Source organism: Chelonia mydas, chromosome 1 (genome assembly GCF_015237465.2).
Source record: "Chelonia mydas isolate rCheMyd1 chromosome 1, rCheMyd1.pri.v2, whole genome shotgun sequence".
Taxonomy (NCBI): Eukaryota; Metazoa; Chordata; order Testudines; family Cheloniidae; genus Chelonia; species Chelonia mydas.
In genome coordinates this window covers 90069302-90093376 of record NC_057849.1, presented here as the reverse complement: position 1 = coordinate 90093376, position 24075 = coordinate 90069302, and the positions used below count along the sequence as shown (strand labels likewise).

General features: G+C 39.2%; 1 long non-coding RNA gene across 1 annotated transcript; it reads right to left on the bottom strand.

The window, feature by feature from the left end:
* Positions 1-4174: 4174 nt before the first annotated feature.
* LOC119565208 lies at positions 4175-23666 on the bottom strand. The gene is made up of 3 exons (XR_005223848.1): positions 23448-23666; positions 5400-5574; positions 4175-4218 (listed from the first exon to the last, which is right to left on the bottom strand). It is a non-coding gene; the product is annotated as an uncharacterized LOC119565208 (long non-coding RNA).
* Between the last annotated feature and the right edge of the window lie 409 nt (positions 23667-24075).

The following is a 24075-nucleotide window of genomic DNA, read 5'->3' as shown; positions in this document are numbered from 1 at the left end:
TATATTTTGTCTTTGCCGGGGATAGACCAGGAATGAAGCCTTAGAACTTTTAGTAAGTAATCTAGCTAGGTACGTGTTAGATTATGATTTCTTTAAATGGCTGAGAAAAGAATTGTGCTGAATAGAATAACTATTTCTGTCTGTGTATCTTTTTTGTAACTTAAGGTTTTGCCTAGAAGGGTTCTCTATGTTTTGAATCTAATTACCCTGTAAAGTATTTACCATCCTGATTTTACAGGGGGGATTTTTTTTTTATTTCTATTTACTTCTATTTCTATTAAAAGTCTTCTTGTAAGAAAACTGAATGCTTTTTCATTGTTCTCAGATCCAAGGGTTTGGGTCTGTGGTCACCTATGCAAATTGGTGAGGCTTTTTATCCAACATTTCCCTGGAAAGGGGGGGTGCAAGTGTTGGGAGGATTGTTCATTGTTCTTAAGATCCAAGGGTCTGGGTCTGTAGTCACCTAGGCAAATTGGTGAGGCTTTTTACCAAACCTTGTCCAGGAAGTGGGGTGCAAGGTTTTGGGAAGTATTTTGGGGGGAAAGACGTGTCCAAACAGCTCTTCCCCAGTAACCAGTATTTGTTTGGTGGTGGTAGCGGCCAATCCAAGGACAAAGGGTGGAATATTTTGTACCTTGGGGAAGTTTTGACCTAAGCTGGTAAAGATAAGCTTAGGAGGTTTTTTTTTCATGCAGGTCCCCACATCTGTACCCTAGAGTTCAGAGTGGGGGAGGAACCTTGACACACACCCTTCCCACAGACTGTAGGAGGGCCTCAGGAGAGGAGACGAGCAACCATTCAATTTAAGAAGTGTGCAGGAGGTGGGATCTTCTATGTTCTATCATCCTCTGTAATTTTACAAGGCACACAGAAGTGGAGAGAGTGCTCCTGCATGCTTTGTAAGAAAATATGTTTTGTTGGGGGCAGATTTTCCTGTATGTCTTTCAATTATATGATTAGATTGCCTCCCACAAATTGTCACAGTGGAAGCTTCTGTACCTGTCAGGTTAAGATCAGAGAATATGTTGTGATATCTTAGGGAGTAGAGCTTCTTTCCGAAACAAAAGACGAAGAATATGAAGCACCCAAATGCACTAACAGTGCTTTTAGTAAACCAATTATTGATTATTATTTATTATTTGTATTCCAGCGACATCCACAATGATTGGACATTGGCCACATACAGAGGAAGTCACAGTCCCTTTCCCAAGGAACTCACAGTCTATGGAGATAAACATGATAAGAAGGGTAGAAGAAAGGGATACCATCAACATGTGTATATATTGTATTTGTTAATTTATATTAGATAATACATGTCAGTTATACATGGCAGCCTCTCACACAGTCCGTTATAAATTGCCACATTCTTATAGGCATTGCAATCCAAGTGTTTCTTGGGGAGGGATTTGAAGAAAAGTGTTTGCCCATACAGATGAAACCAGGAAAAGTGTGATATGTGTAAAAGGCAATGTGAAAAAATTGAGAGTGGTTGTGTGAGAAGTATAGTCAAGGCTATCATTACTGCCTGAGCAGAGGTGAGCAGGGTGACACGAGATGAGACAAAAGTGATCAGCTGTGGGAGGGCACAGTTGGGTATGGCTTTGGTGGTGAAGTCACATTAGGTTTGAAATTGATGTGATGGAAAAAAGGGAGTTAGTGGAGGGATCTGAGTGGGGGGGATAACATGGTCAGAATCATGAGCAGGGAAGATGATCCCAGCCACTATTTTGAATATATGTCAGGAGTAGGGGAAATAAACAAGAATATCTTGAAATGATGCTAAGTGATGGTGTCAAGGTTCCTTCCCCACTCTGAACTCTAGGGTACAGATGTGGGGACCTGCATGAAAACCTCCTAAGCTTACTTTTACCAGCTTAGGTTAAAACTTCCCCAAAGCACAAACTATTTTACCCTTGGACTTCCACTGCCAAAACCAAACTTTATCTGGGTTCCTGAGAAAATGTAGTTTGGACACGTCTTTCCCCCCAAAGTCCTCCCAACCCTTGTACCCCACTTCCTGGGGAAAGTTTGGTAAAAATCCTCACCAATTTGCATAGGTGACCACAGACCCAAACCCTTGGATCTCAGAACAATGAAAAAGCATTCAGTTTCCTTACAAGAAGACTTTTAATAGAAGAAAAAAAAAGCATCACCTCTGTAAAATCAGGATGGTGAATACCTTACAGGGTAATTAGATTCAAAACATAGAGAATCCCTCTAGGCAAAACCTTAAGTTACAAAAAAGACACCCAGACAGGAATATTCATTCTATTCAGCACAATTCTTTTCTCAGCCATTTAAAGAAATCATAATCTAACACATACCTAGCTAGATTACTTATTAAATTCTAAGACTCCATTCCTGTTCTGTCCCAGGCAAAAGCAGCATACAGACAGACACAGACCCTTTTTTTCTCTCCCTCCTCCCAGCTTTTGAAAGTATCTTGTCTCCTCATTGGTCATTTTGGTCAGGTGTCAGCGAGGTTACCTTTAGCTTCTTAACCCTTTACAGGTGAGAGGATTTTTCCTCTGGCCAGGAGGAATTTTAAAGGGGTTTACCCTTCCCTTTATATTTCTGACACGCCCCCCAAATCTCAGCTAGGGTGAAACGCTGACTGAGATTTCTTCCCGGAGATCTAGGAAAACAGAGTTAATAAGACACATGCACCTCTAAATATACTACCAAGTACATAAAGACTAACAATATTTTCCACATCTCAAGGACGATTTTAACCAGTTGATTCTGGGAAACTTTCATGGGAGAGTGCATCAGCCACTTTGTTAGAAGCTCCTGAGATGTGTTGGATCTCGAAATCAAAATCTTGGAGAGCTAAACTCCACTGAATAAGTTTTTTGTTATTTCCCTTGGCGGTATGAAGCCACTGTAGCGCAGCATGGTCAGTTTGCAGGTGGAAACGCCATCCCCAAACATATGGGCGTAGCTTTTCCAGGGCGTAGACAATGGCGTAACATTCTTTTTCACTGACTGACCAGTTGCTTTCCCTCTCAGACAGTTTTTTGCTGAGAAACACTACAGGGTGGAATTCTTGATCAGGTCCTTTCTGCATTAAAACTGCTCCCACACCATGCTCGGACGCATCTGTGGTTACTAGGAATGGTTTGTCAAAGTCTGGGGCCCTTAGTACAGGGTCAGACATGAGTGTCGCTTTAAGCTGGTTAAAGGCCTTCTGACACTTTTCGGTCCACTGAACGGCATTTGGCTGTTTCTTTTTGGTTAGGTCTGTCAGTGGGGTGGCGATTTGGCTGTATTGCGGTACAAATCGTCTGTAATAACCGGCCAAGCCTAAGAAGGATTGAACCTGCTTCTTTGACTTTGGGACAGGCCACTTTTGGATAGCATCCACTTTGGCCTGTAGGGGGCTGATAGTTCCTTGACCCACCTGGTGTCCAAGGTAAGTCACTCTGTTTAGGCCTATTTGACACTTCTTAGCCTTAACAGTTAGTCCTGCCTTCCTTATGCGCTCAAGGACTTTTTGTAGATGTTCCAGGTGTTCTGCCCAGGAATCTGAAAATATGGCCACATCGTCAAGGTAGGCGACTGCATATTCTCCTAATCCTGCTAGGAGACCATCTACAAGTCTTTGGAAGGTGGCGGGTGCATTTCGCAGCCCGAAAGGGAGTACATTAAATTCATACAGCCCGAGATGTGTGGTGAAGGCTGACCTTTCCTTGGCGGATTCATCTAGCGGTACTTGCCAGTACCCCTTGGTTAAGTCCAAGGTAGAGATGAACTGGGCCCATCCCAGTTTCTCTAATAGTTTATCTGTGCGTGGCATTGGACAGTTGTCTGGGCGAGTTACAGCATTTAGCTTACTGTAGTCCACGCAAAAACATATTTCCCCATCTGGTTTGGGAACTAGAACCACTGGAGATGCCCATGCACTTCCAGAGGGGCGGATTACACCCATCTGTAACGTATCCTGGATCTCCTGTTCTGTAGCAGTTCTAGCTTGAGGAGACACCCGGTAAGGTTGGACTTTAAGTGGGTGAGCATTACCTGTGTCAATGGAGTGGTATGCCCGTTCAGTCAGTCCTGGGGTGGCTGAGAACATCGGCGCGTAGCTAGTGCACAGCTCCTTGATCTATTGTCGCTGCATACGCCCAAGGGTCATGGAGAGGTTCACCTCTTCCACACCACCAGCACTTTTCCCTTCTTAGTAGACGCCTTCAGGCCACTCAGCGTCCTCTTCTCCCTGGGCTGTAAACTGACAAACCTTTAATTCTCTGGAATAAAAGGGCTTTAGAGAATTAATATGGTACACCTTAGGCTTTCGGTTGGAGGTGGGGAATGCTATGAGATAATTAACGGCTCCTAGGCGCTCCTGGACCGTGAATGGCCTTTCCCATGATGCTTCCATTTTATGGGCCTGGAGCGCCTTTAAGACCATGACCTGGTCCCCTACTTTGAAGGAGCGCTCTCTGGCATGTTTATCATACCAGGCTTTTTGCTCTTTTTGAGCATCCTGTAGGTTTTCTTTAGCAAGGGCTAAAGAGGTTCGGAGGGGGTTTTGTAGGTTGGTTACAAAGTCCAGAATGTTAGTTCCTGGAGAAGGTGTAAATCCCTCCCATTGCTGCTTCACCAACTGTAATGGCCCCTTAACCTCACGGCCATATACAAGTTCAAATGGGGAAAACCCTAAACTGTGATGTGGTACAGCTCTGTAGGCAAAGAGCAACTGCTGCAACACTAGGTCCCAATCATTGGAGTACTCATTTACGAATTTATGTATCATGGCCCCCAAAGTTCCATTAAACTTCTCCACCATGCCATTTGTTTGATGGTGGTAAGGAGTGGCAACCAAGTGATTTACCCCATGAGCTTCCCAAAGGTTTTCCATAGTTCCTACCAGGAAATTAGTCCCTGCATCTGTGAGGATGTCGGAGGGCCAACCTACCCTGGCAAAAATGTCTGCTAGTGCCTGGCACACACTTTTAGCCCTGGTGTTGCTTAGAGCTACTGCTTCCGGCCATCGGGTGGCAAAATCCATGGAAGTCAGTATGTACTGCTTTCCTCTGGGTGTCTTTTTCGGAAAAGGGCCCAGAATATCCACAGCTACTCGTTGAAATGGAACTTCAGTGATGGGGAGTTGCTGGAGAGGGGCTTTGACCTGGCCTTGGGGTTTTCCCACTCTTTGGCATACTTCACAAGACCGGACATTGGTAGAAACATCCTTGCCCATTCCCTCCCAGTGGAATGATCCCCCCAAACGATCTTTGGTCCTGTTCACCCCAGCATGGCCACTAGGATTATCGTGGGCTAAGCTCAAGAGCTTGGCTCGGTATTTAGTTGGAACTACCAACTGTCTCTGAGGATGCCAGTCTTCCTGGTGTCCACCAGAAAGAGTTTCATTGTATAAAAGTCCTTTTTCTACAACAAACCTGGATCGATTAGAGGAGCTGAGAGGCGGTGGGTTGCTCCGTGCTGCCGTCCAAGCTCTCTGGAGGCTTTCATCTGCTTCCTGTTTCATTCCTGCTTCCTGGGAATGAAAGAGTCCTGGACCTATTGGTGGGCTACTCCAACGCAAAGGATACTCTCATGTGAGGATACTTTCTACTAGGAGATATCAAAGGTACATTGAATACATTAATTAATTTTGACTTGTTAATGCACCTATCGAAGCTGTAAGTGCCTGCACAAATATTAAAAATACAACAGAAGACCAAATACCCTTAGTACAAAAACGGTCTAATACCCAAAGCTGCTTCATAACATCACTCATCTCTATCACAAATAATCCAGTTAATTTTTTTTTCAAATTCTGTCATAAATGAAGTGCTTCACAGTTTGCCATGCAAAACCCTCTACCCTACCCTCCCAGGAAAGCCCCCACATATAGGTGACCCTTTCAATGCATCCTGAAAGTTAACAAGTTGGGCAACTGAGTTCCACAATCGTGGACTCCTCACAGAGAATATCTTGCCACGAGCCCTCTTTTAAACCATAGGGTTGATATCTTGAGCATATCTGCTGTGCTATAATGTGAGGAGAGAGGCTCCCAGGTAACCAGAGCCCAAACTATTTAGTACCCTGACAGAGGTGGGTGATCTATCTTGCCAGCCAGACATCTGTTAAGGCAGGATAAGAGTCATCCCAGCAAGGAAGAGTCCATTTAACCACCTTCTGAAGAATTTTGAATGCATAAGGCAAGATGAGAGAAGGTCATTGGACCTCCCCGCAGTAAGACACCAGTTGATGGAGGAGCCCAGGGAAAGGGAGGAGGAGAAGGGTAAATAATAGGGTAGAAATAGAGATCCTGTTCTACATAAAAGAACCCTGGAATCATACAAAACCTGTTTCTATTCTGATTTTCAAGTAAGTCAAACATTCTGAAGGTGCGTTTTGTTTGTTTTGTGTTGTTTTTGTTTTGTTTTGTTTTGTTCCATGGCAAATGCTACAGAATTATGATTCATTACAAAAAGTTCACACATACCTATTTTTAATATTTAGCAAGGAGTGTGTAGTACATTTACAGGAGTTCTTCTATAAGTCATTTTGTTCATTAAAATATCTTTGATTTATTTTAGATTTTTCTTGTTGGAAAGCAGATGCACTATTCAACATATTCGTCTTCGAAATTCATTATAATATTTTTAAAGATTATTAAGACTCCAGTTAAATTGACAAAGCTACTAGATGACTAACATTTGGGATCCTAGTATTTCTTCTAAACAAATAGTCTCTAAAATGAGCACAGATATACAGCTGTTCTGCTTAGTCTTATAAGGCCAAATCCTTGGGTTGTAAAGGGTATAATTCAGGAAAGATTTGTGTATTGTCTACTTGGTATTTCATATTTTACCTAATTAAAAGCTATTCCCTCAGATTTTCAAAAATATGAGGCTAAAGTTAGGCTCTTAAATCCATATTTAGGTACCTAAATAAGGGCTAGATTATGATGCTTTTACTCATAGGATTCCACAAGGAGACCATTGCCTTCAGAGGGACTACTTGTAGAGTAAGCTACTATTCAAAATGAGTAAGGGGATCACTATCAGCATTAGTAGACTGATTTTCAAAGGTTCCGAGTAATCAGCCACTTCCATTCACCTCACTGAGGTCTGTTGGATGTTCAGCATTTTTGAAAACCAGGTCTATTATTTAGGTTCCTAAATCTAAATTTAGGAGTCTAACTTAAGAATTTTTATATACCCACCTATTTTTGAATATTTTGGGCATGATCAATAATGTGTTCAGATGGGAAACAGAATAGGTACCAGAAAGTAAGGAATAATTCATCATATTGAGGAGACAATGTCTTTGGATTCTTTGTGTTAAAATGGTACTTTCATTATTATTATTATTATTATTATTATTATTATTATTATTATTATTATTATGACCATCATTTCAAATGTCCCATTTGAGGCCAGGCATCTGCATAAGTTAGAATTAAGTTCTTTGATGAATAATGTATATTTGAGGAACAAAGAAGCAATAAAACAGTCTAACAAAACTTGTACTACTATAAAGTCTACAGTTTTGGCTTCAACGATCCAAAGGCCACTCTTATTAGGCCCAAGGGTATGCCAGTTTCTGACAGAAAATGGCAAAAATGCAGTATATTTTTAGTGCATGTTGTTTTAGCATACCTCCAGTTGCAAAAACAACAACAACAAAACTTTTATCTATGTCTGTACATTCTTTTGTCTAGACAGGAAGAATGAGGATATATTGGATAAACCAAGTGAAGAATGATATAGAACAAAAAGGTTAAAAATGAACAAATCTGTGAAGCTGGTACAAGATAGAAAGTGATGGCTAACCCCATTCAACCCCATTGTTGCTGTAGAGCTGACAAATGAGAATTAAAGATCCATCTCTCTGTAATCTTTGATTCTGATCCATCAGTTCCACATTGGCAATGGAGATGAATGAAATCCTTCCACCACTTTCTATCTTGTACCAGCTTCACAGATTCATTCATCTATAAGCCTTTTTATTTTGTCCCATTCTTCACCATGTCTATCCAGAGCATCTTTGGTCATCCTCTATTTCTAGTTCCTTCCGCTCTGATATAAACTGCTATGTATGGTATCCTTTCTGGGTCCTTTCTTGACATGTGTCTAAACCACTGCAGTGGTCTTTCGTGATTCTTCTGAAACAGTGTTATGTCTTGCCTTATCCATTTTCTTATCTCTTCATTTTCTTTTATTTTCTGCAGTCTTAAAACTCTCAGTATTTCCCACAGCCAGTATATTTTTATAGCCAGAGTCTTTCATGTGTGGGCTTTCCTGATACTCCAGTATTCTGACCCATACATGAGTTTCAGCATGACAGTTGTCTCATATACATTGACTTTTGTTTTTTAATGACATTTCTTTAGCCTTCCAGTTCTTTCAGTGTGTTTTGAATGGAGTAGTGGCTAATCCAATTCTTCTTTTTATGTCCTCTTCACAATTCCCTTTCTTCTATCCTCTGAGGTGCACAACTTGTTTAGTTGTTTGTCTCCAAATTTGATCTTTACCTCTTTCTCTTGTCTTCCAATTGTCATAATATTTGTCTTCTCCATGCTGATTTTCAATCTGAATTCTCTGCTTACTGAGTGTATTTTGTCACTTATTCTCTGTACATCCTCCATGGTCAATGTTGTGGGTTCAATATTTTCTGCAAATCTAAGGTTATGCACTGTCCTACCACATAACATGAATCTTACCATTTCATCTCTCAGTGCTTACAGCCATTACTGCTTCCACTACCAAGCTGAACAAATCTGGTGATAGTGTGCATCCTTGTCTAACTCCTATGGTAGTTCTGAACCATTCCATCAGCTTCTTGTCCAGTCGCACTGCACTCATTGATTTCCTTAGATCTTTTCTACCAACTAGATCAGTTTTTGGAGAATGCCAGACATTGTCATAACTTGCCATAACCTTTTCTGCCAAATGCTAAGAAGAGCCTGTTTGAAATCTATAAAGTTGTAACAGGTTTAATTGTGTTCTATGTACTTCTGTGATATCTGTCTTATCACAAATAACTGACATATTGTATTTCACCCTGGTCTAAATCTGCCCTGTTCATCTGCAAGTGCCACTTCTACTTTCCTCTCCATTCTGCTCTGCAACATTTTCATGAATGTTTTTTTTTTCCCCTGACACTCAATAAGCTAATACCTCTGCAATTCTTGTACTCATTCTTACCTGCCTTTTCATGGATTGGCACCATAGCCATTCACTGGGAATTTGCTTTTGATTCCAAATATTATTGAATAGCTTGTGCATTACCTTTACCATGTATTCCTTGCCTGCTTGCAGCAACTCTGTGGTTATGTTTGTCAGATTCTGGCACCTTTTTCTGTTGAGAAATGTATTTCTTCTTCTTCTAACAATACCGGCATCTGCTCTTCCTCATTTCTGCTGGGAAGCTTCTCCAGGACCATTTTATCTATTGTATTCTTCACATTGAACAGCTCTTCAAAATATTCTTTCCATTGCTTATTCTTTGCTTGTTTGTCCTCAGTTATTTGTCTGTGCTTGTCTTTCCCTGCCATTATTTTCAACTCATATATCCCACTCAGTCCTCTTATCTTACAATACAACCCCTGTGTTGTATTTCATTTTCTCTTCACATTCATACTCTTTCTGCTTCTTTACATTGTTCTCTTATCCATTTTTTCTGTCTGTCTTTACATTCTGTTTTATTTTTCTGATCACCCTGTTGTATTTAGCTCTTAGATTTACATCTTCCTACTTATTCTCCTTCAGCATCTTATGTGTGTTTGTCTCTCAGCTGCAGCACTTCATCAGTTATCCATTTTGGTTTTCTCATTTTGGCCTTTTAGCCCAATACTTGTTCAACTATTCTCATAATCCCATTTTTACACTGTTCCATGTCTCTTCAATCTTCATCTTTTCTTCTACCAGAGACGTTATTTTTTTTTTCTGCACAGCTTCTTTGTATTATTTCCTGAAAACTAGCTCTTTCAATTTGTCCACATTGTAGATATTAGTTACTGGCTCTTTTTACTGGCTCTCAGCATCAACCTCATTGATGCCAGTATTAACTTATGACCTGATCCAATATCAGCCACAAAAGATCTGCACAACACACTTGATTTCTATCTGTGATCCATAAGTTTAAAGTTGATCATGTTCTTAATTTGTCCATCAGATGATATCAGCTTCCTCTGCTGCTTTCTTAGGGTGACCAGATAGAAAGTGTGAAAAATCAGGACGGGGTGTGTGTGTGTGTGTGTGTGTGTGGGATAATAGGTGCTAAAAAAAAGAAAAAGCCCTGAATATCAGGACCATCCCTATAAAATCGGGACATCTGGTCACCCTATGCTTTCTTTGTTGAAATATTGTGTTCATTATCTTTAGGCTGTTGCTTATCCAGAAATTTAGGAGCTTTTCTCTTTTTTCTTTTTCTTTTTTTTTTCATTTTCCTCACTTAGTATTAATCTGCCTTTTGCTCCAGACCATGAATTCCAGTCCTATCCCACTTTCTCATTAAAATCTCCCATCTCCAATAATATGTCTTGTCTTGAAACGTCTAATATTATTTTCCATAGATTATTATAAAATTTGTCAAATTCTTCTTTGGGCACTGCTGAGGTCAGTGATATACTTGTTCTTTGGAATTGCACTGTATTTTATTCTGAATCTCACCTTCAACATATGAGGAGATATTGGGTTAAATTCCATAAGAGCCTGGCTTGCCCTAGTCTGTAACATCAGTGCAACTTCATCCTGGTGTCCACCATCTTCATTTCAAAATGTCAATACCCTATGTTAATTATGATAGAATTCTCCTTTTCTTTCCCATCTTGTTTTGCTTAGACTGTTACCCTCAATTTTTAGACACCAGTTATGTTAGCTACAATAGCGCTTCCAATTAACAAAAGGGTAACAAGGTTGTGGCCCGCCCTAAAGGCATTGCCAGGGTGTTACCCGGGGACTTGTCTCTGATCAGCAGAGGGCTCCACAAAGCAAGATGGTCTTGCTAAACTCTGAAAGGACACAGATACAGCTTTCTGCTCAAGAATTGACAAACACAAGCAGTAATTCTTTGAAAACAGAAGAATTATTTATTTAAAAGAAATAAATTCTGAAAATATATTTAATAAAGTAAGAACGATACATAGAACAAAGATAATAACATTTCATTTAAATTATCTTATAATTAAAGCAGCACAATGAAATAAATATTTAACACATACAAAGAATACAGCAGCTTCAATGTAACATGTATATAAATATCCCGAATACACAATGGTTTTTAGTCAGTGTTACAATCTAATCTCGTACATAATACAATGTAGTTTATGCGGTCTCTAGATACACATGAGAAATCATTATCGCATAACATTCAACATTAAAAAAACCTTACTTAACATTAACACTTAACACTTAACATTTAACGCTTAATATCTAACATCCTGTAAGAGCTGGCCAAGCAATTGCAGGGCAGGTCCAGGATATTTCACTCAAAATGCAGGCATCCAACTTTATTTACAGACAGACCCATATACTTTTAAATACTAGGTAGAAAAGATCAGACTTACACTTATACTCAAATTTCCCTCTGACCCATCTATTGGTCCTTCTGATCTGTCAAGTTGAAGGAGGACAATGTCAGCGCTAGGAGGTGACGGATATTAAGACTGCACTTCTCACAGCTGTTGTCCCAGGCTGCAGGCATTGTGGCAGTTGATTGTTAGCCATTGCTGCTTAGCAGGGACTGCTGCTAGGAGAGTCATTGCCATGGTGACCTTAGATTCTGCTGATGCTGCTGTTTTCCCAGGTAGCTGCTTTTCAAGGTAGCTGCTTTTCAGGATGTTCTGCTCTTCTTTTCAGGCAGTTTCCGTTCTTATGCAAAGCCTCAAACCAACTACTTTCAGCCTGTTAGCTGAAAGCCTCCTACATCTAACACACTACAGTGTCAGCCTGCTGGCTGTCGGCCTTATATACTGGTTGTTCTCTCAAGGTCAGCTCCTCTAAGCCAATCAGCTTCCAGCTTTTCCAGCTCCTCCCCACGATGTCATACCTATTTTTAGGTAGGAAAGCTCCTCCCCTGATGCCATCTTGGTTTCTAGACCTTTCTAAGATCCTCCTTCTGATGCCATCTTGTTTTCTAGAACTTTTCACTACCTAAATTTATCCCTCTCTCTGCCATTTTGGCCAGCCATTTTGGATTTTTAAAATTTAAACTGTCATGGATTTCTACTTAATTAGAGCCCTAATCTTAAAACTAATTACATTTTTATGCAAACCAAAGTGTCCTGATACTGTCACTACTTTAATTATGTCAATTTGTAGAAGTGAATTTTACAGTGTTTTTAAACCCCTTCCTAGGTTTTTCTCTAAGCCTTTTTAAGGTGCTGTAAGGTATTTCAGAAAACTCAAAGCAAAATTCTCTCATTACAAGACCAATGATTTCTACTCATATCTATTCAACTCATACATCATTACCACAAGTACTCCAGTCTGGAATAATGTTCTTACATTCCATATTTCCAATAAATGCATTATTGTTTGAGTCCATTGCCCTGTTCTGGCTGATGTTATGTTTGTGTTTGTTTCAATCACTTACTTTTCACCACTGTCATGGTTTCTGAGATATGAACATAACTCTTGTTTCTCCAGGCAATGACCAAGCCAGCATACTTTTCTTACTCTTTCCATTCTTCATTTGGTTTTTATGATCCAATGTTTTCCAAGAATTTGACCATGACTCCTTAGCTTTGTGATTGACCAGTGTAACACAATCCATCTACAACACTGTTCTAAGCTATTCCCTAGCTTGCTGCAGCATTGTTTCCACCAAAGTTATACTTTGAAAGTTGTTTCACCAGCTTTGCCATAGGAGACTTCATGCACTTGAAGAGCCAGACATGCTCTTTCACTAGCAGTTATCACCACTAGCCATTTTCCCTAGCTTTAACATGCCCATCAAAACACAGCCCTAGGATTTGGTGCTGTGGTGCACATACAATTACTTGGATCCACTGTTGAGAGTTGATTGAGTCATCAGGACCTTGTGGCTGCAGGTGTCTAATATCTTTCCTGAGCCAAAATATTTCTTAGCAAAACAGGCACATTTCTATTTCAGGGTATGATAATTGATAATGGGGAAATAAAGTATCAACACATATGCTTTACAGTAGGTGCAGAAAAGTGTAGAAGAAAATTTGGCAGGGAAAGAAAAGTTCTCTTGGTCGGCTTTTGGGGGTCTTAAACAAAAGTAATACAAATATGTGCAGGAACTAAGAAGAGGTATAAAACAACAACAACGCAAAAGTGATTAGGGCAGCATTTTTTTTTTTTTAAAGGGAGAAATAGCATTTTAAATCCATGTTTATGCTAAGATTTGAAAATGCAATAGGGCTGCTTCAATTAATCATAGTTAATATTTTTTTCTGAATTAACCAATAATTTTTTTTTTTCTGGAATACATTGTCACATTATACAACCAGCTTTCTGTGCGGTCTAGTACTAACTGGCAGATAATGTATTCAGTTAATATTGTTTTTTGTGTATTATGGGAAATGTAGTCTGGCTGAGGAAACCAGGCCATAGGAAGAATGGGAAATATGAGGAACCAAACTAAAACTCTCTCATGAGACACCACAACAGCATTTGCAAATCTAATATTTAGACACTCTTTGTGCAAAACATTAGTTGCAAACTGAATTCTTTACTAAAAAACAATTAATTCCTTCAGAAAATTTTTGACGAGCTCCAGTTGGAGTCATTGCCCTTCTGCTTTTGGATTGGCTAGCATATATAAATTATTAAATACACATATTATTAAGCACTAATATAGCAATCATATAGCCCAGATTGGCCTTTACCTTTGTTATAATCTTATTCACTTATGCTAAGTATCCCATAATACCTTGCATTGACTGAGGCAAGTTTTGGCTTAAGTGGATAGAAAAACTAGCAGTATCAGGACATGTAATTGTTTCCTCAAAGCAACAGAAAAGGAGTTACCCTCACAAACCTATTTATCCTGATACAGGCCTAGGAGGAGTTTTCATGCCCCTTAGTTCCTGGCACGCATTGGTTCAGAACAAAGATAAAGCGAACACTATGGTACCAGAAACAAACAAGGTAGCAAGCGAATTAATTATATCCAGTTTCAGGTATTGTATATAATACCATATACTGTTAAACAAATAGGGTATAAAAAGCTGGCTTTAGGGATGTAACTTCAGGGAATGTGTAAGGTGAATGTAACACCATTGCATAGGACTGCTCTGCAGAGATTGGTATCGTATAGAACCTTTTACCATATTAATAAGCCTGACTGGCATTGGTTATTTGATCTCTTGAACATATTTCATAATGAAACCAAGTATGGTCAAGTGATTGATTATACAATTTATCAATACTATTGTTCACACCGATGCAGAAATCACTCAAAATCAGTCCCTAATAAAACATTTTCCCATTGATACTTAATGTACTCTAGCACACTCAGCTGAGGGAGAGTATATACATCAATGCATATATTCAAAGCAGTAGAATCAAGAACACTTTGGTTCCCTTTATTTTTCTGCTATTTTATCTAAAAATGTGAAGTTACATTCAGACAGAATTCATTGTGTTTGATTTCTTTGTCATTTTTTCCCACTTGTACTGATAACCCTTTCCTGACAGTCTATCACCGATACAGTGTTTCAGTAAGAAAATTATTTGTCATTCCATTGATATTGCTTTATTTTGATTAAAAAAAACAAATGAAAATGAGGTTTCTTAAAGAGAAACTGAAGTGTTTGGAGAGTTGTCGCAAAATTCTGATAAACTTAATATTAAAGATGTGTTACCTTGTAATTTTACAGGATATCACAAACTAAGCAGGGCTGAATTGGGTCAGTACTTATGTAGTTGACTGCCAAAGAACACATAACTGCTACAAAAAGTGGTTTTGCTGAATTAGGTAGTTAGAAGGGAACCTGTAATCCAGCATGATATTAAGGAGCACTGCACTGCCAGAAATCTGAACTTTCAGATGCATATAAAGCTGAAGACATGTCTACTATTCAATTAAAACCCTGTGACTGGCCTGTTCCAGCTGACTTGGGTTCATGGGACTTGGGTTGCAAGGCTGTTTAATTATAGTGTAGCCGTTCAGGCTCAGGCTGCAGCCTGACCTCTGGGACCATCCCACCTTACATGGTCCTATAGCCTGGGTTGCAGCCTGAGCCCAATGATCTATACTGCAGTTAAACACCCCTTAGCTCACGAGCCTGAGTCAGCTGGCACAGGCAAGCCACAGTGCAGACATACCCTGAGAGTCTTATTATGTGATAAGAAAAGGTCCAGTTTTTTACAGAAATGGATGTTGTCCAGATTCCTTACTGGATGATTATTTTCTGCCTAGCTACATCCCCCTTCTGCAGATTTAAATTGTTAGGGTATTCTCAACTTCCTGTCCTAAACTGTGTATAGTGTTGCTCTGCACCATTAAACAGCTGCCCCATTTCAGAAGTGGATTAGGATTCTCTGCTTAGACTGTGTATTACTGTGTTTTTCTTTTTTCTTTTTTTAGATTTTAAAGCACTTGGAATATTCCAGGATGTACATTTCTATGAAAATATAATATATCTGAGATAGAAGTTATCACTTATAATATTTATATACTTCGCAAGGTGCTGTGACCTTAGTTAATGTTTAGAAAACACTATATAGACAAGAGAGTTTAAAAGTTGCTTATTTGATTCACTCTCATATGTAGGTGGAGGGTGTGGGGAGAGAGAGTCACAGATAAGTCCTTTTTGCATTTGTTCTCACAGGGAGAAGTCCATGTACCTTTGCCATTTGGACAAACCCTCATTCTGAATAAAAAATTATGATTTTCTCCTTCCTGTAGCCTCAATTTCTCAGACTTTTTACTGAGATGTATGCTTAATGAAGCACAGGAGATCACAGAACATATACTATTTTGATTTGGTGGTTTTTTTGGTACACTTTCCATTTTATTGCCATGATCACATGCTTTCTTACCCAGGGAGGACATAGGGCATATGAGCCAATTCAATTTTTTCTCCTTTTTCAGTACTACAGACCTAGTATACTGGTGTCAAACAGAAGGGGAAACAATACACATATGAGAGATGGAAAAATCTAGATGGAACGTCAGCAACCTCAGCCTCATAGTGATATTCAGTTCTCATTGCTGTTACATGGAAGGCAGCATGTTCACTGTCAAAGGTGTAGAAACACTAACATTTATGACCCTATATCTGGTGAAGAAGTACATTAAATATTATTTTGCCTGAGCAATCATAAAATGACATGAAGAGAAATATTATAACATTAACTTTATTTACATAGCTCTAGCTCTGACATATTGGTCTACATTGCCAGAATGTACATGTTTTTTTCTTCTATTGTCTTGACATCATCATGTTATCTCCATAGACATATTTTGACATTTTAATGTCATCTCCATCGGCCATCATCTTGACTAATTAAATGTTATCAACACAAATTTGCACTGACATTATTTTGCTTTTTTTATATCAGAACATTGTCACAGAAGAATTATGTTCTCTGTGTCTTGAAAACTTTTTGAGAGAGGAGGAGATGGGCAGAAATTGATACAAAAGAAAGACCACAATTTCTTGCTGTAATACAGATTTGTAGGAAACCTGTGGCTGCTGAATCTAATCCTTGAATTTGATTCTGCACTAAATAAGTTTTGTTTTATCTTTTTGAATTTTGCGGGCCTGGCTGGCTGTGTGTGTGTGTATGTATGCTCAATAGCTCAGTGGTTAGGACACTCACCTGGGATGGGAGAGACCTGTTTTAATAATCCTCACTGTACCTGATTTGGATCAGTGACGTAAGTTAAGGTCTCCCATATGAGTGCTATTCTGGGGTGGGAAGAGGTCTTGGGAGAAAGGTGTTCCACTTTGTTCACATATTCTTTGGGCCAGAGAGAGAAAGGGAGCGATTGACTCGATGGCCTACTGGTTCAGGCACTTTTCTGGGGTGTGGGATGCACACGCTCAGGTCCCTGTTCTAATGGATATTTAATTATTTATACAATGTACAATAGGAAAGCTTCAGTTAGACATACCCTATAGCCTAATTGTTAAGGCTCTTACCTGCATTAGGGGAGACCCAACTTCAAGTCCCTGCTTTAAATCAGGCAAAGGAGGGATTTGAGAAAAGGTCTCCCACGGCTCAGGAGAGTGCTCTGGGCTATTGGTTCTAATGTAGGAGGAGTCTGACTTTCTAGATTTTCTGTAAGAAAGGGTTGACCTGGCATAGGCACTTAGCTCCAGAAGTAAGTTCTTGGATGTGAATCCCAAATGCAGACAGGTGCTTCCTCCCTGGGCCATAGTTAGGCACCTATCTACTTTTGAGGACCTCTCATTAGCATTTCCTATTGGCTATCTTATGTGGCTCCCTGCTCAGATTGCTGGCTTCTGTGAATCCCTTTCTTGGGCACTGGAGTGATGATGGGAGCCAAACAAGATAATGGTGCATGTGTTTATCTGCTACTGTGTCCAGAAATCCACTTGCAGTATGATGAGTACAACTACAGAAAGAGCGACCTAATCTGGTGTTACACCTGGTGCTCAGGAATTAATGCTGATGGCGAGGCTGCTGCTTGACAAGCTCAGGCCTCTCAGCATGTAATCCTGGCTTCTATGCATGCTCAATAAAGATCTCTGTCTGACTGCTCTGCCTGCCTGCCTGCTGTATCTCTTATTGAGAAAACACCCTCCTGCTTTGTGTTTGGTGTTTTGCCTAGTCACTCTGTATGAGCTAATGACCTCACCATGTTGTAACACGATATAACAGGTGGCCAGCTGCCTCAGACAAGCCCTTGTAAAGGTTGTTTGCTTGAATTGGCAAGTTGTAGCTAATTGGATAAAATGTATTATTTGGTCACAAGGGTTTGATGGCAAACTCCCTTTAAAAGGAACTGGCTCCCACCCAGTCCAGACCAGTAAAGAGAGAGTTGTTAGTCTGAGAGAAACTGAGATAAATCTCTCCCAAAGCAGGACAATATCAAAGAAGATGAAAAGAGGACTCCTGGGGAAAATGATGTCCAACCCGACCTTGATATCTTTTGCAGGACCTTTCCTTGCAATGTCAGAATGCCAAGGTCTGAAGAGATAGAAATCAGTTCTGTGTAAAAATGGAGGAAAGCAGGAAGTACAGCAGTAGTATTAAGGTAAATAAATTTAGGAGGGATTTTGCATGTGAAAGATGTTGTTCTCTGAGGGTCTTATTTTCAAATTGTGCATTTTGTGCACTCTGAGAACTCAAAAGGAACTTTGCAGTATGGATAGCACAAACAAGTCACATAGATTTAGAGCATTTGAAATCTGGATCTGTATTTTGCATGCATGGCCCATGTGTATTTTATACACCTATTTTCCACTTGCATGTATGAATCTAGTCTGGAGTATTTTGTCCTATACCTAACCCAGTCAGTCACCCAAAGTCTTTTAACTCCTATGCAGTCTTTGCCATCCAGAAGCAAATATCTCTCATCAAATGAAAGAACATAACTTTTACATTTACGTTTTCATAACACATAACATGTGTTACAACTACAGTGCTTTGATAGATATTCTTAGATATTCTTGTGGACTTTTATTTCTTCTAAAGACTGTATGTCCACTAAAACTAAGAAATAGTGAACATAAAAATGCCATTAGATCTTATACACCAGGTTTTCCTTTTGCAGCATGTTTTACAGATAATTCCCATAATACTAACTGGTTACAGGGCTTTTTTCTTTTCTTTTCTTTTTTTTAATTAATGGGTTTTGTCATGTTATAAGAGAGAAAATGCAGAAAAATGTCCTTAAATGTACTTGATACTCTGAGTGCTAAGGGAATAAGGCATTACAAACCAGAACATCATAGGGCCTAACTTTAAGATGCCCAGAAAATCCACACTTGATCAATAAAGCTGAGTTAGGCACCTTGGCTCCTTGTAGAATGAATGGGAAGAGATAGGCACGTATAAATGTGATCCTAGCCACCTAAGCTAGCCAAGGGGAGATGCTAACCAGAGGGGGTGTGCTAAACCCTGCCTCTCTTTTGGAAGTAGACACCTAAATCCAGGCTGTAGGGCAGTGCCTATCTCTGCTTAGCGAGCCATGAATAGGAAACCTGATGGCTTGAGTCACATGGCTTAGGCACCTAATCTGTTTCTCATGGGAATGTGTTGTTAGGTGCCTGCCCCAATCCACACAAAACAGAAGGTGTCTGAGGGGAGGAGGATGGTGATGATGCACCCCTTATAATGTTTATCCCAGTGATTAGAGCACTCACTTGGGATGTGGGAGATCCAGGTTTAACTCCCCTCTCTCTACCACAAGGGGAGAAAAACACTTGAACAAGGGTCCCCCACATGTCAGGAGAGTTCTCTAACTGCTGAGCAACAAGATATTCTGAATGGGGGTGGGGAAGGCAGGGGGATCCCCGAGTCTCTCTTGTTGAAGCTGTTACACTGTGGGTAAATGATGAAAGAATTATTGGAGCAGGGGATCTGGACCCTGAAGCTCCCATTTCCCAGGTGGGTGCCCTAATGACTGGACTGCAGAGTCACCCTCAATTTCCCTCACTCTCTGGCCCAGTTTATTCATAGTGGAGCAAAAACTGGGATTTACATAAAACAGGGACGTAGGCACCTAAGTACCTTTGTGGATCCTACCCTAAGTAATTAGCTGACCCTCATGACTTCCTTATGAGTTTTGCAGTATCCTTTATTTCCTTTCAAAGAATCTAAGAAGATTAGGGTTGGAAGAGGCCTCAGGAGGTCATCTAGTCCAACACCCTGCTCAAAGCAGGACCAAACCCAGCTAAATCATCCCAGCCAGGGCTTTGTCAAGCTGGGCCTTAAAAACCTCTTAGGGTGTAGATTCCACCACCTCCCTCGGTAACCTATTCCAGTGCTTCACCACCCTCCTAGTGAAATAGTTTTCCCTAATATCCAACCTAGACCTCCCCCACTGCAACTTGAGACCATTACTCCTTGTTGTGTCACCTGCCACCACTGAAAACAGGCGAGCACCATCCTCTTCGGAATCCCCCTTCCAGTAGTTGAAGGCTGCTATCAAATTCCCCCTCACTCTTCTCTTCTGCAGACTAAATAAGCACATTTCTGTCAGCCTCTCCTCATAAGTCAGGTGTCCCAGCCCCCTAATCATTGTTGTTTCTGGAGTGGGGGGCCCAAAACTTTACCTCTGTACTTATTGAATATGGTGTTTTACTACTGTTACCTCCATTTCCACTCTTCCAGGTATTTCAGTTAAACATTAACATTTAACAAGATTGATGACTTCTATAGTTGATATAAATATTGCTCCAAATTAAAAATCATACCCAGCCATCACAAAGATCGTGTGATCAAAGAACCAGATATTAGTTTAGCATTTCCATATTTGTTGTGAGGTATCAAATTATTATCAGGTATAATTCCAGTCTGACCTGTTATGACACTGTTATGGCTCTGAGCCAAAATAATATTAGAGGGTTGGGAAGTAGGATCCGCTGGAGTCCTTATGTCTGCACTGAGGAGGAGCATGCTAAGGAGCAGCTGCTGCTTCATCTGTTCTATGGGTATAATCTGTGCTCTTCACAGTCTGACTGGGCAGCTCTTGCCAAGTGTACAGCAAACTAGAGCAATGGCATTCCTCTTCCCCATTTTGTTCCAACATTTCTGGTAGTGCTAGCCAGCATCATGCATCGCCCTTAGCACTTCCTGCAGTGCTCTCCATCTTCCCTTTAGCTTTTCTAGAACTTTAGCAACCCAGTGATATCTACGAGGGTGTGAGGGGTTCTCTGCTCTCTCTAGCACAAATGTGCAGAGCAGCTCTAATGTACTCTAAAGTGTAAAAAGGAAACGGGTTTTTTTTAGTGAGATTTGGAAATATAAAGAAAATGGCAATGTTTTAGTCAGATGCTACAGAGTGTTTTCAAGATGTTTTCAGTTTATTTAATCCAGATGTTAACATTTTAAATATTTTAGAAGAAATTCCATTAAATGGACATGAAAGAAAACTTTTGGGAGTAACATTTTCACTAGTGAGGATCTGCATAATGTGCCATTGAACGAAGGGATATGCGCCTTCAGTGTTAGAATGGGTGAAAGGTTAGAACGCATGTATGCTGTAGGAATGTATTATTAATGAACCCAGAGGTCATTCAGCCACATTAAGAACATGTCACAACTGTGAAAACACAAAAAAGTTTGTTTTATATATTTTTAATTCAAATACACGTTTTTAATATTTGTATTTGTGTGTCTCTGTGTGTGACTCTGTGTATAAATGCAGGCATGTGTTAAACTTCCTGAAAAGGTTAAATTGGGGGAACAAAATTAGAGGAAACAAGACTGTAGAAAACTTTGGGAAAAACTTCAACTGGACATTGACTTAATCATAATGGTCATAAATTTTGTCCTTTGTTACCACTGACTCACATTACAAGAGAACACCTATAAAATACAGTAAAATAGCCCAGAAGAAAACAGTGGTCTAGGTAATTATCATAGTAACAACTGTGCTTCTGAAATTCATTTTTAAAGATTATGTCCACCTTGAAAAATACTAACAAGAATAATGACTACTTATCTTCCTTCATTCTGCTTATCATTCAGTAGTACAATCTTATGTCATAAGAAATAAATAAGGTAAAGCAAAAGCAGAAAGAATAATTTTATATCTAAAATCTGTTTTTACTGCTACATAGTCATGACTAAAAGGCACAGTTTAAAAATCAGTTCTGGGTCTATTACAAGCATATTGCATAATGCACTAGACCCAGATTTACATCTACTATTTCCAAGAAGACAAAGTTATATTTATATGTTACTATTTCAATTGGAGCCATTGGGTGCAAACAGAATTCTAACTAGAATGAATTGTTAAATAGAAGAAAAGGAGTACTTGCCGCACCTTAGAGACTAACAGATTTATTTGAGCATAAGCTTTCGTGAGCTACAGTTACAGTTGAGCTTATGCTCAAATAAATTTGTTAGTCTCTAAGGCGCCACAAGTACTCCTTTTCTTTTTTGCGGATACAGACTAACATGGCTGCTACTCTGAAACTAGTTAAATAGAGTTGCAGATACTTATATCTTCCACATTCTACAACAAATCCAAACCCAGGAGTAGCATGTATAAGGACTGGTGTAGATGAAGGTCTCAATTTGTATCAACAATCATAATATGGAGGAGCAACAGTCTTTGTATTTTTAATTCATAAGTGCACATAGTGCCTTACAAACTTGTAGAAAGGCTAAGTACTTGCCTTAAGCAGATTGCATTCTAACTCCAGACAAATACAATACATATGAGAAGAGATCAAAATCAAATTAGGAGCTAATTGCATTGGAGTAGAAAGATGCACCAGAGTAGTGAGTTTTAAGGAAGGAATAAATGTCACTTGGAAAAAGGAGCAGTTTGAACATTGTGTGGGACAGAACATGAACAATGGTACAAAATTGAGAATGAGATTAATACAGCAGTTAGGAGACTGGACTGGGAAGAGCATAGGAAGTAGGGACAGAGGAATAGGGGAAAATAGAAGATCCTGAAGGTGAGGAGGGAAAGCATGAAGTTACTGCTGTCAGAAGTGAGTTGATACTGTTGAAGCTGAGGAAGGTGAAGATGACACCCCACAGTGACCTTTTAGATGATTGGAGAGATAGAAGATGATATAAGCATGAAAGGAGATAAATGTTTATGAATTTTCCAAGGTGCCAGTACAATTTTAAAGCTGAAATCTAACAAACTAGATTTGACAGTTTGATAAGTGTTATGGACAATATTACAATGCAATTTAGTAGGATAACACCTTTTCATTAAGTCCAGGGAAAGTTAGCTTACTAATGTTAATGTTGGGTTCTTTTCAGGTCAACGTTTTAACTTGAAAAGTATTACTCAAATCAGAATACTTAATTATTCTTAACCAATCAACAATTTATTAATTCACCCAGAACTACACTAGTTTACAATCAACAGTTCCTTAATCAGGTCCAGACACAACTAATGTTCTAAGTGTGTACTGCACATATAAATACAGTCTTGCAAGCAATTGTCAGAAACTAGGAATGAAGCTCAACAGTTGCACGAAGGAACAATGCGAATCACCAACATTTCTGATTACACATACTTAGGATCATCATATCTCAATTCTTTAGTACCTAAAACATGAATCACAGTTTAAAGGTTGAACTTGTCTTTAAAGCACTTTTTTAAGAGTGTGGTCCCTAATATCTGAATGTTTAGAATATCAAAAGCAATTGCTTAAAGTTATTGTTGTAAATCTCTCTTTGGTCAGTTTGCTTAGATTTATAAAGGAGAGCATGCATTAGTTAAAATCTAAAATGTATTACTTGATGTCTCACTACTGTAGACTTATTCAATAAAGCCTTCATTTATTTATGTTAAAAAACAGAAGGGGAAATACATTCTTTGAAATGAAATCTCACCACTTCTTATCCTCTTACCTCTAGGATGTGGGGAGAGTCCAGGATCAGTGCTGGTCTGGAAATCCATTGCACTGGAGATTCTGCAGCTTTTTTGTGGGTTCAGTCAACTCTGAGGTCTTACATTGTGAAATCATTTTAATGAATATCCTAATTTCAGATTTACTGAAGGGAGCCACCCTCTGATTTCTATTAGGCATGTGTTCTCAAATTTCAGCTCTCTGTTTCTCTGTCGTTTCCATTGGTAACCAGTAAATTGTGATGGTGTATAACAAATTTCTTCAGTCTTTTTCTTATTGGAGGCTTTTTATGTTTGTTTGATTTGTTTTAAGGATTGTATTTCAATATTAGCCCATATTATTAACTAGAATTTCCTCCTTCTTAAGTAATTTCTTTTAATAATGCAAAGTTATATGCTAGTTTATATTTTTCAACATTCCTTCTTTCTTGTGCCATACAATTCCTATTACTTTTGGAGTGCCACAAGCATTTACAATGAAAATCAACACACTCTCAAATAATTTGTTTCAAATTTGATGGGCATACTTCTACAGTATTTTATTATACATAAGTATTTTGTTTCATTTAGGGAATGCAACAGAACAAGAGACACTATCCACATATAGAAAGATGTAGATCTGACTCACAT